Below are 16,016 nucleotides of genomic sequence, written 5' to 3' on the forward strand. Positions count from 1 at the left end.
TCATTATCATCTCTTTAAGGTAAACCTTAATTCACCCAAACGCCTATCCAAGGCAAACCCAAGTAAACTGGAAGGTGTGCTTGTTCCATTTTTTTCCACATTTTTTTCCACACGTACGTACAAGTTTTTTCTCCAGCAATCAGAATCACTGTAAGTGCTTCTGTCACTAAGTTTTTTTTTTTTGTTTTTCTTTGCCTGAATATTTTCTTGAAAAGAATATGCTGCAGATGACTAGAACCAGAAGGTATTAGTTGGAAACACAATGGGATCACAGCATAAAGCCTCACATAATCCAAATTAAAAGAAGATAACAATATCACAGAAAATAAACATTTTACACATTTTGAAGGGTTTATCTCGATGCTTTTTAAAAAGGAAGGGTAAAACATGTATCAACACAGACAGAAATGTATATAAAAACACTTGAACAACTTAATTGAGAAAAGAGTTTTTTTCCCCCTCAAGACAACAGAGCCATTTGTTTATCATTTCTGTACATTTTTACCAGTCGAAAATTACAAGAAGAAGGTAAAAACTGAATGTCAGGAGTATCATTAACTATAAGACCCATGAGCCATCGTCCATTCGCTGGTTATTGCTTGGCTGTGAAGCCTTACAAAGTAAGGAAGGGCCTCTGCTTTAACACAAATTGCCCAACTAATTGCCCAACTTTACGACAGAATTAAACATGTTTACAGCATGGTACAAAAAAAAACAAAAAACAAAAACAAAACAGTTTTGGTCTCTATAGCTACTTTCAACATTCATGACAACTGTACAGGGGGTGAATCTTTATATAACTCCCCTGTTTACATTTCATTAAGACTTTAAGTTCCATATAATTAAGGGCGGGTGGTTTTTGAGTGACAGGCTGTCTGCTGATAGTGTCCTCGGCTTTTCAGTCAGATCCAACCCTCACTCCTCCACAGCTCCAGTCTCTTGCCCATATATGGTCCTTTCTGGCTCCAAACAAACAAGATGGCAAAGGCCAAAGTTTTGAACTCAAGGCTTTAAAACAGGAGCCCGCAAACCAATGGGTGACATCATGGTAGCTACATCCATCATTTTTAAAGACTATTTTTTCTTAAAGCAAACTGAAGAAATTGCGGATAATATGTGGAGAAATATGCACCTTTGAAATGACACAATGGCAGTTTGTGGATATCTATGAATGTAATAATGTTTTTGGACTGAATCTTTTGCTTGATTGAGATCATCGGGATCTTTGGGAGTGTATGAAGACTGCATGAGCAGCTTATTTGTTGCCATAATACTGATCTGTGGATTATTATAATGCTTCATGGGTGAGTTGTAACTATTGGTTTATTGTTTGTGTGACAGAAGCTTTTTTAGAACCTGCTGTGATGGTTGTATCATCAGGTGGTCCACATCTATTGAACTGCGTAGCTTTCAGACACTGCAAATACAGCAGCTGTTTATATATCATAATCATCAAATAAAACCTTAAGCGGGCCCATGGATAGGTCATCGGATTCCTATTAATACTGATATCACAGCAGAAAAAAAGGTAGTGGTAACAGACATTATATAAACATGGGTAATGGTGAACCAACGAGAGAATTAGATTCTCTGAAAAACTTTCCCCCATTTTTGGTGGAGGACTGCTGACCTTTCTAATTACTGTCCCCAATATTGATGAGCTTCATTGTATCTTGTACATGCCTAGCTTTTATTTCTGAAGTGCACAACCAATACTTCAAAAACAAATAAACAAACATTATTTTGCACACTGTTTTCTCATGTATCCTGTGTTGTTTTTGTGACAGTCAAGGGGCTCTGTGCTGTGTGCGGTGCTTTCAGAAAAGGCTAAGCCTATACATCATACCAACAGATACACAGTGTTGTGCTAGTTATTGAAAAATAGTAACTAGTTACCATCACTAGTTACTTCATTAAAAAGTAACTCAGTTAGTAACTTAGTTACTTAAAGCAAAAAGTAATGCGTTACTGGGAAAAGTAACTTTTTAGTTACCCCCCCCCCCCCCCCCCCCCCCAAAAAAAAAAAAAAAAAAACTCGACTTAGGACTCTCGTCTTGGCTCGCCATCATGCCATGACCTTGATGCACATGCACTAGTGTCATCTATACTCTGAGTACGTCCTGGCTGTAGATGACTGAGTGGGGCCACTAAGACGGCGCTAGGAGCTTTTCTTTTTTGCAGTGTAGTTTTTCTAAGCCACAAAGAAGACAAAGTTGCTAAGAAGGATCATGTTTTGGGAAACTCAGCCCTGCGGCCCAAAACATTTCCTAAATGTATTGGCTCGTAGCTACATTGCCTAAGCGACAGCGGATGGAGTTTAACCAAGAGACTATTAGACTACAACTTGACACAACAATTGAACGGTATAGGAAACATGCAAACATCTTCTACAGTGGAGTCACTCACTGTCAGGCAGCTAAAAGTTTTACAACTACGGTACTTGGATACAAATATAGAAAATGAGCTAAAGAGAACATTTGAAGAGCTACATGATGATGTCGAGTCTGTCACCCACTGCAGAAAATATCTGTCCACAACAAAAGCTTCCTCAGGATAACAATGGATATCACGTCACTGGATTTAATGTTACTGGGACTAAAAATCTACAGAAGCGCTACCACTTAATGTAAAGCACTGTGGTGAGGCCAGCAGGTCGACAGTGACTTCAGAGATGGTGAGAGACGTGTTTCATTAAGATGCTCTGGTAAGAATTGTTCATATACCTCTATCTGACTTTACTATCTTTTATTGTTAAGGGCTAAAATGTTTTAGTGAAAGGGAATTTCAGTTTGTGAAGGAAAACTGCATGTTGGGCACCGTTTTAACACCTGGCCAAAAATAACAGAGTAACGGTAACTGAGTTACTGAATTTAAAAAGTAACGCGTTAGAGTATTAGTTACTGCCAAAACTAACGGCATTACTGTAATGCGTTACTGCCCAACACTGTAGATACATAACATCACAGAGCTTCCCACAGAATTAGAATGTACTGTATATGTGGTGGCTGACATTTTCTTTTTTTTTCCCTTTTCTTGCCTATGTGTCCTTGAGTATCTGTCTGTGTCTGTGTCCCCTCTCTAAATTCTGAGGTTTTTACAGGTCCATAAACGCAGCGCAGGCAGAAATCTTCTTTTTTGACTCAGCAGCAGTTTGTGGAGTTTTGTGGATGACTGAACAAATGATCTGATCAGAGCTGATCAGGTCACACTGATGAATTAGAGGAGCAGCTGTTTGTGAGTGAAAGCAAACGATAGACCCAGCACAATGAATGGTTAAGTTTCACTTTCGCGCAATAAATAACTGAACGGTAAATATATTCCAACAGCTCTTCTACTGATCAGTCCAGCTCCAAAAAAAGAAAATCACATCAGGGCGGCACATGTTTTAATCATGGCAGGCCGCCACAAATAAATGACTATGTAGGAAACCCTGCATCATATATTACAATATCCTGTTTTGAAAAAAAGAAACACTGTAAGTGATAAGAATGGCAAAAAGTGACACCATGAAAACAGTTAGAGTGAATCCAACAGTTAAGTTGTGGCTGGACAGATGAACAATGAGCTGAAACTCACTATAGCTCCATAAAGATTCAGCTGATCATTCTCATCACTAGAGACCCTTTTACCTTGTTTTCATGTTATCATTTGCTACATGGTTATTATAGAATATCTATTATAACTGCTCCAATATTGCTTTTAAGTACTGTGAAATGTATGATTATAACATATTTTCCATGATTTTGAGATCCCACTAAAGTTAGATTTTGAGGTTTTCAGGTATCAAGTAAGGGGTCTGAGACCTCTGAAATCCCCTGTATTGTGCACTAAAAACCATCATGCATGCTTAAATGTGTAGCCAATCAAGGTATACAAGAACTCCTAATGCCCTTAATGGGGCCAAATGTCAAAGATAAATACAATACACTAACAAAATATACAGCATAGTGTAATTGAACTGCCTGACTGCACATTATTACTGCCTTTAATGAAACAGGCTGTAGTCACACCTGGAGCAGGTTATGTTAGATGAATTGTGGATAAACAGTGGGCTTAGTGGGAGACGGCCTTTGTTCCTTTCACAGGGGTCTAAGGACAGCAGGCCGAGCAGATGGATGGTGAGGCAGGACAGACCTGCAGAGGGTCAGCTGGTCAAACACCCCACTGTTCCACCGTGTCGCACACACATGAAGTGTGAACCTCCCCACAGCCTCCACCCTACTACATCACGCCACAGAACATTAACCTCACACACCATATTCATCCCCTCTGAGTACAGCTCTACCTTAAAGGAGCATAGCAGTAATGTTTCATATTTCAGCACATTTAGTTCAAATTCCGTACTGTATGCTCCTCTACTGTTCAGCAGCTACAAAGGATGCAGTAGTGGTTTAGATTTTTTGTGTTGTTTTAATACCTTTGAGACAGCCATTGGTGTCCATTTATTTAATCAAAGTGTGAAACTCAAGATGCATTGATTTGGCAAAAAATAAAACAATGACCCATCTGCAGGCCCCAGTAAGGTTTTATTTGAAGATTTATGATATGTAAAAAACAACTGTAATTGCTTTGTTTAAGTGGTTTACTCATACGACCTAGATTTCTTCCATTTGCATGTAAATATGCCGACTGCTCTGTGTATAAAAAGATAGCTGAACTCTGACCTTTTGATTGACACCTCACTTGAGCCAACAGGAGCCTCCATGGCTGCCCCATAGCCTGTAATAGCCAGCAAGGGCCTATGTTTGCTTTTAGGTTCTGCGCCACTTCTCAGGTAATTTAGCCAATCAATAGCCAGTAATTGGCCCGATGGCTTATGGGTCTTGTAGTCAATGACACTCCTCACCCTCAGAGGAGTTTTTAACCCCCCTTTAATGTCATCACAAGCCATATAACCGTGCGTTCACACCATAGCTGCCAGAGCTGCAAAGGCATCAGGTCTAATTCATTTTCAGTGGACATGTGGTGACCAGAGGCATTTTGAGCTGCAAAAGCGAAGACTGGTTAACTTTATGCAAATTAGCTATGACGCATTTGAGCTGCAAATGACCAGGCACCAATCGAAAAGTAGATGTCCATCGCGAGACTTTTAGTTCCTACCGCACATTCGTTCCTACTAACAAGCAGCAAGCTGTCAAACTGATCTATGTTCAGCCTGAAGTAGCGCTGGAACCTCTCCCCATCCAGCTGCAGCTCCCACACCAGCCGATGATATTCCCTGTGTTATTCATGGCCCCGGAGGATATTGTGAATCCAGATCCGACGGCTTCTCTTCTTCCATGTTGAATCGATACACACACGATACACACCTGTAGAAACAGGTGATGTGCTTTATGCTCTGTATCCAGTTGACCAGCTGAGTTGCAGGTGACTCCATCAGCTGGCTTGAGTTGAGCTCAGACCAGCCAATTCACACTGCTGCAACTTTTCTCTGCAACTCTCTGGAACGGTTTTGTCTCATTGCAAATCATTGGTGTGAACTGGGCTTTAAATACACTGAACAAAAATATAAACACAACACTTTTGTTTTTGCTCCCTTTTTTCACGAGCTGAACTCAAAGATCTAAAACATTTTCTATACACACAAAAAAACATTTCTCACAAATATTGTTCACAAATCTGTCTAAATCTGTGTTAGTGAGCACTTCCCCTTTGCAGAGATAATCCATCCCACCTCACAGGTGTGGCATATCAAGATGCTGATTAGACAGCATGAATATTGCACAGGTGTGCCTTAGGCTGGCCACAATAAAAGGCCACTCTGAAGTACTAGTGTACAGTTTTGCTTTACTGGGGTGGTCTGGGGGGGGTCAGAAAACCAGTCAGTATCTGGTGTGACCACCATTTGCCTCACGCAGTGCAACACATCTCCTTTGCATAGAGCTGATCAGGTTGTTGATTGTGGTCCGTGGAATGTTGGTCCACTCCTCTTCAACGGCTGTGCAAAGTTGCTGGATATTGGCAGGAACTGGAACACGCTGTCGTATACGCTGATCCAGAGCATCCCAAACATGCTCAATGGGTGACATGTCCGGTGAGTATGCTGGCCAACTGGGATGTTTTCAGCTTCCAGGAATTGTGTACAGATCCTTGCAACATGGGGCCGTGCATTATCATGCTGCAACATGAGGTGATGGTCGTGGATGAATGGCACAACAATGGGCCTCAGGATCTCGTCACGGTATCTCTGTGCATTCAAAATGGCATCAATAAAATGCACCTGTGCTCGTTGTCCATAACATACGCCTGCCCATACCATAACCCCACCGCCACCATGGGCCACTTGATCCACAACGTTGACATCAGCAAACCGCTCGTCCACACAACGCCACACATGCTGTCTGCCATCTGCCCTGAACAGTGAAAACCGGCATTCATCCGTGAAGAGAACACCTCTCCAACGTGCCAGACGCCATCGAATGTGAGCATTTGCCCACTCAAGTTGGTTACGACGACGAACTGCAGTCAGGTCGAGGCCCCGATGAGGACAACGAGCATGCAGATGAGCTTCCCTGAGACAGTTTCTGACAGTTTGTGCAGAAATTCTTCGGTTATGCAAACCGATTGTTGCAGCAGCTGTCCGGGTGGCTGGTCTCAGACGATCTTGGAGGTGAACATGCTGGATGTGGAGGTCCTGGGCTGGTGTGGTTACACGTGGTCTGCGGTTGTGAGGCCGGTTGGATGTACTGCCAAATTGTCTGAAACGCCTTTGGAGACAGCTTATGGTAGAGAAATGAACATTCAATTCACGGGCAACAGCTCTGGTGGACATTCCTGCAGTCAGCATGCCAATTGCATGCTCCCACAAAACTTGCGACATCTGTGGCATTGTGCTGTGTGATAAAACTGAACATTTTAGAGTGGCCTTTTATTGTGGCCAGCCTAAGGCACACCTGTGCAATAATCATGCTGTCTAATCAGCATCTTGATATGCCACATCTGTGAGGTGGGATGGATTATCTCGGCAAAGGGGAAGTGCTCACTAACACAGATTTAGACAGATTTGTGAACAGTATTTGTGAGGAAATGGTCTTTTGTGTATACAGAAAATGTTTTAGAGCTTTGAGTTCAGCTCATGAAAAATGGGAGCAAAAACAAAAGTGTTGTGTTTATATTTTTGTTCAGTGTATATAGTTTATGTGTGTAAAGAATCTCTTTGGTTCAGGATTATTCAGCTCTGTAAAAAAAAGGAGTTCAGGACAGGAAGAGCTTTAAATAAAAGATGTGCAGCATGTGTACCATCACATTGCAGTGAAATATTGAAAGAAAAAAAGCTATGAACCTAAACTAACTTTACCATGTGGTTAAGGTAACACTTTAGAAAGTCTGTTGAAATCTGTTGTTTTGTTGACCCATCCATTGCCACTGACCCCCTCCCCATGTGGATTTTGTAGCTCTATAACAACGTCACCGGACTTTTTCCCTTGCTTCCGTCACGATTACTACAGTACAGCTGCTAGAGGACTTTGTCACCAGAAAGTAAAAATTAATGTTCTGAAGGGGACATGACTCCCTGTCCCCTGCGGCTATTGTGTGCATGATTTTAATGGGATTAATAGGTCTGTATATATGTTCAGCTCTGTGTATTGAAAGTATTTGTGCATAAAGCCATATATGATGCATGTGTCAGCAGTATTGTGCATTGTCTGTACTGTAGTGTCAGGATTTAACTTGCTGCAGTCAACAGTGATTGCTCCTGTCTGTTTCCATCAAATCAAACCACTCATAAAAACAGGATGCAGACAGCTCCATTCAAATTAGCCTCTTGTTTGTGCGAAGGGCACTGTACCTTTGATCTGTCTTCCCTGAGATATCTGAAAGGCTCATTACTGTACATCTAGAACGCAATATGGGCACATTTTTATTGCAGATGTATCATGGTAAGTGTGACAAATGCTGTGTACCCTTCTCAGGATTACCCCTGTGCATATCACTCACCATGATTCCTCAACACATGCATTCATTAGAAACCAACAGATCAAGGCACCATTGGTGAAAAACCAAAATGCTTGTATGCACTTTTGTCTAATATATCAATAATTCCTGTCAGTTACAGTGCAATATGATTTTCATAATTCTGGTTTGTAGAAATGAGACAAGCCTTTTCACTGACTCGCAAAAGCTCCATAGAGAGATAAAATGAGACATCAGTGTGCTGTTTATGATGTGTGAGTCTTACTGGGGCACTAAAATCACCATCTGCTGGTGGTGAAAGTTTATTCCCCTGGTGCACATGGCAGAGGCTTGCCGCTGAGGCCCCAGCAGTCCACGTCCCTTAGCTGTGTGTAATATGATGAACGGTGTGCCTCCTTGCTTTCTAAAACAACCCTCTGCTCTGCAGTGGGGGAGAAAATGCAACGTCAGGGCATTTCCACTAAGCACTGCCACAGTCCTTGACATCAGGGATCCAGGAAGCAGTCAGGAAAAATTATGTTTCTGCACCTGAAAATGCCCTCATCACTCCATGTAAGATTGACTTTGACAAAAATGAGGGCACTTGTTTATGTTTCAGTCTGATTGTTATGGTTTTAGGAATATTTTGTAAAGCTTTTTTTTTATTATTATTCTCAATCCTGATCAGATATTATAATGAAAAATCAGAGAGTTTTCACACAGTGTAATTTAGTTTTTCAATTCAGTATAGTTATGCCTCACCTCCATGAGAGCATAAAGCAGCTTTCAGTTTCAGTGTATAAGTAGGTATATGGTGTATACCCACCTCTTTGGCGGGCTTTTTACAACAGACTCAACTATCAGCCGAAAAGCTGTTGGAATATATACTGTAGGAGTATTCCCACATCCTCCTCTGTAACCTACCCATCTACCTTGTAGTCCACCCACCTCATCAACTATCACAACACATTCTCACTCCGATGTTGTGGTTCTGTATCATGTTTTTTTTTTTGTCTGTGTGCAGAAGTCACCAGCCAAACACTGTTTTTCGACGACTTCGGAGTGAGACCAGGTTGACTACCACTGCACCACTGGTTATACTTACTATAATGTAGGCTATGTTCTGATTGTCATCCTATGGTTGAGTCACTTAACTCACTCAGCTATGCTACATTGCCCCCACAATCCCCAGTGGCACTGCTCCATTTCATCCATATCCGTAAGCTTTCAGAAAACGTGCTCAAATACAGACAAAATGAACAAAAAGTAAGGACAGAAGTCTCCATCTGTGTCTATATACATATCTAATGTTGAATGTAAATGAGCCCTAATACAACAGTCCTGTCACAAATCCTCTCTTGTAAAAGTTCTAATGTTCAGTTAATGTTGAAACTGTTTTGAGAAGTGTTGATTCAACTGTATGAACATTGTGAAGGTTGTAGTTTGTGGTGCTGTTGAACTGCTTTGCAATTATATGGAGATATGTTTCTGCTATTTAGCCTACCCTCATTAATATAAATGGGGAGGACAAAATACATTTATAGAAACAGCTATCAGTGTGACGCAACTGAATGGCACTGCAAACTGCAGCCTTCATAATGTTCATGTAGTCAAATCAACACCTCTCTGAAACAGCACAGACTCAACATTAGAACATCCATGAAGCAGAGCATGTGAGCGGAGCGGAGCGGAGCAGGGAGCGGGAGGATTTTGTGTTGAGCGAGGAGCGGCTATTTTTTTAAAAGGTGGAGCGGAGCCTTATCTCTCGCTCCAATTTCGCTCCGATCGCTCATGCCCCATCCAGAATGCATCTTTGCACCTGCTCACACCCACACTATTTTCTTTCAAAACTATGGAGTTTACTGTGTACTTCAGAAAAGAAACTGAGAAGAGAAGCAGCGGTACCTTGGAGAACAGTCCCTAACTGCGGGGAGAGGCGAGAAGGCTTCCCCGGAGAATCTACCAAGTTCATGTTTTATTGGTGCCGTAGCATTGTTCCGACCTCTCATTGTTCCGACCTCTCATTAGTCAGACGTCCCGTTGTTCCTATATGTGATTATTACTGTAGCCTATTTGTGTACCATAGAGGATCAGCAACGCAACAAAAGTAGGCTACTGGTTGAGATACAAGTGTCATAGAGAGGAGAGAATGAAACACCATAACCTCCTGTTATTAACTCTGGGGTCCGGGTCGTGTGGGGAGCTCTCCGCGGTGCTGAACGGCTCCCGGCAGGCGTATTTCTACATTGATGGTGCGCCGCGACTGGCTCTGGGTCAGCTGGGAAAGGCTTGAGGCGAAGCAGGCTCACGGCTTATGTGTTTGCCACTTTCTTTTTCATTTTAACCCACACCATGATCTTTTCCTGACCCTAACCAAGGGGTTTTTGTGCCTAAACCTAACCAGACCTTAACCACAGGGCATCATGAACAATGGATTTAATATGGTCAGAACAATGGGATGTCGGACCAATGGGCGGTTGGAAAAATGGGCAGACCCCCGTTTAATTTGTGAATAGAAGATTAAAGGTTAGGGTAGTACGACACAGTTGTTTTGAGCGGAGTGGTGAGTGAGTGGAGCGGGATAAAATTTATGATGGAGCGGAGCGAAGAATGCGCAGAACCAAGCGGAGCGGACGAGCGGTGCAAAGTGACAGGTCTGCGAGTGAGGAGCGGAAATTTTCACCCACTCCGCTCCGCTCCGCTCCGCTCCGCTCACATGCTCTGCCATGAAGGAATATTTGTTGCAGCATTGTTGTTTTACACTGCATTGGTTTTAGCTCGGTGGATCTAATAAACTGGAAACTATTTGTTTGTTTTTGGCTCAGTCTTTGCTGTGTCCTTTGGTGCCTTCTGGCCTGGGTGTCTTTATTAGAGACAAGTCTTCCCGGTATTACAAGTAATTCCAAAAACACTGGGATGCTTTATGTCAATAAAAACAGACTGCGATGACTTGCAAAACCATCTTGACCTATATTCAAATAGATACTGTCCAAAGACAAGACAGAGGCGGGGTACACCCTGGACAGGTCGCCAGACTATCGCAGGGCTGACACATAGAGACAAACAACCATTCACGCTCACATTCACACCTACGGACAATTTAGAGTTATCAATTAACCTAGTCCCTAATCTGCATGTTTTTGGACTGTGGGAGGAAGCCGGAGTGCCCGGAGAGAACCCACACTGACACAGGGAGAACATGCAAACTCCACACAGAAGGGCTCCCACACCCTGGAGCGAACCGGCAACCCTCTTGCTGTGAGGTGACAGTACTAACCACCACACCACTGTGCCGCCCTGATAAACTTTATTGTTTTTTGTAAATATACACTCATTCTGAATTGGATGACTAGAACATGTTCCAAACAAGTTGGTACAGGAGCATGTTTACCTCTGTGTTATATCAATTTTCCTCATAACAACACTCAGTAATCATTTGGGAACAGAAGACACTAATTGTTGAAGTTTTGAAAGTGAAATGCTTTCCTTTTCTTGCTTGTTGTCATATTTTGAGCTTCATAATCCACAACACACTCTCAGTGGGAGACAGATCTGCAGGCAGGCCAGTCTAGTACCTGCACTCTTACTACGTAGCCACACTGTTGGAACACGAGCAGAATGTGTCTCATTGTCTTGTTGGAATAAGTAGGGATGTCCCTGAAATTAACGTCACCTTGATGGCAGCAAATGTTGCTCCAAACCCAGTATATACCTTACAGCATTCATGATGCCTTCACAGATGTGAGAGTTACCCATGATGCCATAGACACTAACACACCCCCATACCGTCACAGATGTTGGCTTTGAACTTTGAACTGGAACAATGTGGATGGTCGTTTTCCTCTTAAGCTCGAAAAACACAATGTCTATGATTTTCAAAACAATTTGAAATGTGGATTTGTCAGACCACAGCACACTTTTTCACTTCATGTCAGTCCATCTCAGATGAGCACAGGTCCAGATAAGTCTGAGGTGTTTCTGGATGTTGTTGATGTATGGCTTTCACTTTGCATGGTAGAGTCTTGACTTGCATTTGTAGCTGCAGCAACGAACTGTGTTTACTAGAGTGTTCCTGAGCACATGTAGTAATATCCCTTATATAATCATGTTGATTTTTAATGCAGTGCAGACTGAGGGGTCAAAGGTCACAGACATACAATATTGGTTTTCAGCCTCAGCCTCACCCTCACTTGCAGAGATTTCTCCAGATTCATTTAATCTTTTAATGATATTACAGATTGCAGATGGTGAAATCCTTGCAACTGTGTGCTGTGAAATGTTGTTCTCAAGCTGTTGGACTGTTTGCCCTCACAGTGTTTCAAAGAGAGGTGAACCTCACGGCATCCTTGCTTTTGAATAATTGAGGATGCCCCTTTCATACCCAAACATTATACTACTTAACCTGTTTATCTGTAGAATGTTCCAGTTTTTGTTTGAACAGTCCACAGCTTTCCCAGTCTTTAATTGCCCTGTCACAACTTTCTGGAACGTGTTGCACGCATCAAATTCAGAATGAGTGTAGCCTATATTTACAAAAACAAATAGCTAAGTTTATTAATTTGAACACTGAATATCTTGTCTTTCTACTGTATTCAATTAAATATAGGATTTGCAAGTCATTTCATTTTGTTTTTATCTATGTTTTACACAGTGTCCTAACTTTTTGGGTATCTGGGTTGTAGTGCAAATGACTTGTCAGAATGTGGAGTATTTGCCCTTCACTGCTGCATATGCAAACTAATTTCTTGGAAATATAAAATTCCTTCCAGCACATGCTTTTGTCTTAGTAGCACTTCTTGTAGCATAGCATACCCTACACCAGGTGCTTTAAGAGCTCATAGGTTGAATCACTGCCATTTTTGATTATTTAGTGAAACCAACAAAATACATTGACTGATATGGAAATATTTGGGATTATACTTAAATTCTAGCATGGATTTAGAGTTTTGAGATGTTTGACATATGTTAATGACACACCCACTGAAAGCCAGCTTCCTCTGCCATTTGGCTGCCTGAACAGATTATTTGGCAGAAAATCCAACCCAGTGACATAAGCTTCATTTGAGAAAAGGTCACGCAAAAAAGACAGCACTCCCCGAGACTCAGGTACTACTCCACTGCTATTTACCTGGCATTTACTGCTGGCAATGTATTCTGAGTCATGTTTAAATATCAAGCACCTCTTGTAAATATTCATGACGATTGCCCATACCAACAGGACAAGAGTATGCTCAGGAACATCTAATGAATAACTGAAGCCTCATGAATAATGAACAGCTCTTCCCCCACTGCTTCAGTTTCAGATAGAAACTCTGCAGACAGCGGGAAGTGTCGTCCTCTTTGTTGTCGTGATAATGCATAGTTCCAGTGGCCACGGCAGAGAGACGCCTCTGACCTGAAGAATAGTCTCTCCACTTTGCCTCTGCTGTGTTAATGACTCTGTTTGACCGCTCTCTCCTGTACATGAATTGCTGGAGGATTAGCTGCCTCATTCTCCCTCTGTGGCCCCTATTGCTGCCAACTTTAATGGCTGCTCTTTGCTCGTCAGATAGATGTGGGCTCACTGAGGGGGAACAGGATTACCTTTGCTTCAGAAGGGTGTTTATGGATAAAAGCTCAGACTGCTCACTTCACTCCCTTTATCTGTGTGTACAATAGATGCCGGAATCAAGATACATTTCTCTGGCCTTAAAGTCATAACTACCTGGTTATTCTTTTATATGGAGGTTATCAATGATGTGTGGACATGTTGAACTTGCTGAATACATTTGGTGTTTTTTTTTTATCTGAATAGACAGACATTCTACACGATTCTATTGGGTTTTCTAGAATAAAACAATTGTCAGAAAAGTCTCACCCAGCCATTCTCACTGGATTCTGTAGCATATTTTAGACTATAGTCTCTGTTGGGGGATGGTAAGACAGCTGTCGATACTCCTCCCTCTGGAGCTGGCAGACAGGCAAAGTGTCTCTGCTGAAAAAGACATGGCTGCTATCCCATCAGCCTGCAAATGGCTATGTTCAAACCCAGACAGTCATATGAACAGCATCTCTCCAAAGTTTTCAAAATCTGAACTAAATTATAACTCACTGTATTTACTTCATGCACATATATATATGAATTCATATTCATAAATACCTTAAACAATTTATCTTAACTGATCAACTAATTAATGGTTTAAGCACTATGTAGAAAGAAAAACTGTATATGTGTGTTTGTGTATTCCTGCCCTTTACTCCAGACTGAAATATCTAAACATCTACAGGATGGATCACCATGAGATTTATACAGACATCTGTACAGATAATCATGGTCTCCAGAAGATTAATCCTACTGCCTTTAAGATACCTTGACTTTTCCCTAGCCCCACCAGCAGATTTAAGTCTTCACAAGTCTTATGAAATATCTCAATATGTAGAAGATGGATTCACACAGAATGTGGTACAAATGTTGAACAGGGACAATACACAAAGACCATTAACCTTATATAAAACAAGGAGATATGCAATGTACAGGGTTTTTGAAAAATTTTCGCCTGTAGTCCCAGGGTAGGTAAGTTGTAGTGTTGTGTCATTCGAAAACATTTCATTCAAAAACAAATGAATAATCTGGGGGTATAAAGTGAATTGAATCACTTCCTGAAACAAGCTGTTTATTTTTCAGTTTAGTTGAGCTTTTAGTCAGCTTTGAGTGAATGTGCAGGGATTCAGTGACTCACTCCTTTCACTGTGAGGGAATGGTGCATGTTCAGTGATTAGTTCACTGAAAACACTACACAATGAACGTGAGACCTGACTAAGAGACAGTTGTTGAGTCACTCCAGCTCACCGCTCTCCCTCTCCCTCCTTAAAGCATCAAAGTAAGACGTAGTGTCAAATATTTTAATTAATAATCTGGTGTGACAAAAATACAGTTGTGCCACGCTGTACAATGATATCGGTTTAGGCGGGACTACACACAGTCAGAGCCCCAGTCGAGCCCTGAACTATTCAGTGAATGACTCTTGAACAAATCTTTAAACAGATTCTAATGATTTAGTACATTGAAAAGAGCTGCTTTTCACATCACTGGTAGGTAGAATATTTAAATGGAAAGGGAAATTAGACCTGAAAAGAGGATTAGACATTAAAAGAGTTAAGGTAATAAAAGCATACAAACACATTCATGCCCACAACCCCAAGCCTGAAATCAAATCCCCCCCCACCACGCATTTTGAAATTCTGCACAGGGGTCGTTTCACCATTTATTCAATCATTTATTAAATTTCTGTAACCACTTATTCTGTTAGGGGTCGCGGGGGGCTGGAGCCTATCCCAGTTGACAGTGGGCAAGAAGTGGGATACACCCTTGACAGGTTGCCAGACTATCACAGGGCTGAAACACATAGAGATGAACAACCACTCGCTCACATTCACACCTATGGCCAATTAAGAGTCACCAATTAACCTGCATTTGGACTGTGGGAGGAAGCTGGAGTACTTGGAGAAAACCCAAACTGACACAAGGAGAACATGTAAACTTTTTTGGCCTTGAACAGCCACCCCGAGTTTGAACTAGGAACCCTCTTGTGAGTGGCTATGGATACTGGTTCCGAAGTGGCGCAACCATCAGTCACCTCCTCTACAAGGGTGACATCAAGTGGTATGCCAGGAGTGAGCGAGCACGTTTACATGCACACTAATAAACCGATCATTATCTGATTTCTGGAGTTACCTGATTATTCAAGTGGTTATGTAAACAGCATAATCCGATAGGCTTTATCAGATAAAAGCCATTATCTGATTATGAGAAATCAGATAAACACATCTAGCTTTTTCCCCAATAGTCAGATTATTCGGTGCATGTATACCCTTTAATCTGGTTTCTTTCGGGTTTTGCTGTTTTATACTCCCACTCCACTACATTTTAGAGGGAAATATTGTACTTTCTACTCCACTACGTTAATCTGACAGTTTTTGTTTTCTTTCAGATAAAGATTTTACATAAAATAATATATTTTTATATTCTGTGTTTAAATTGTCACTTTTATTTTATCTTACTTATGCACTTTGTGTGACAAGTTTATATACAATACACTTGTATATTGCACTTTGCAGTACTTTTACTACGAATCTACCCAAAG

General features: G+C 41.5%; 1 protein-coding gene across 1 annotated transcript in view; it reads left to right on the top strand.

Annotated features, from left to right (window-relative positions):
- sez6b (seizure related 6 homolog b) overlaps positions 1 to 16,016 on the top strand; it is a 542,199-nt gene that overhangs the window by 31,172 nt on the left and 495,011 nt on the right. The window lies entirely within an intron of this gene.

Source organism: Epinephelus lanceolatus, chromosome 4, assembly GCF_041903045.1.
Source record: "Epinephelus lanceolatus isolate andai-2023 chromosome 4, ASM4190304v1, whole genome shotgun sequence".
Classification (NCBI taxonomy): Eukaryota; Metazoa; Chordata; class Actinopteri; order Perciformes; family Serranidae; genus Epinephelus; species Epinephelus lanceolatus.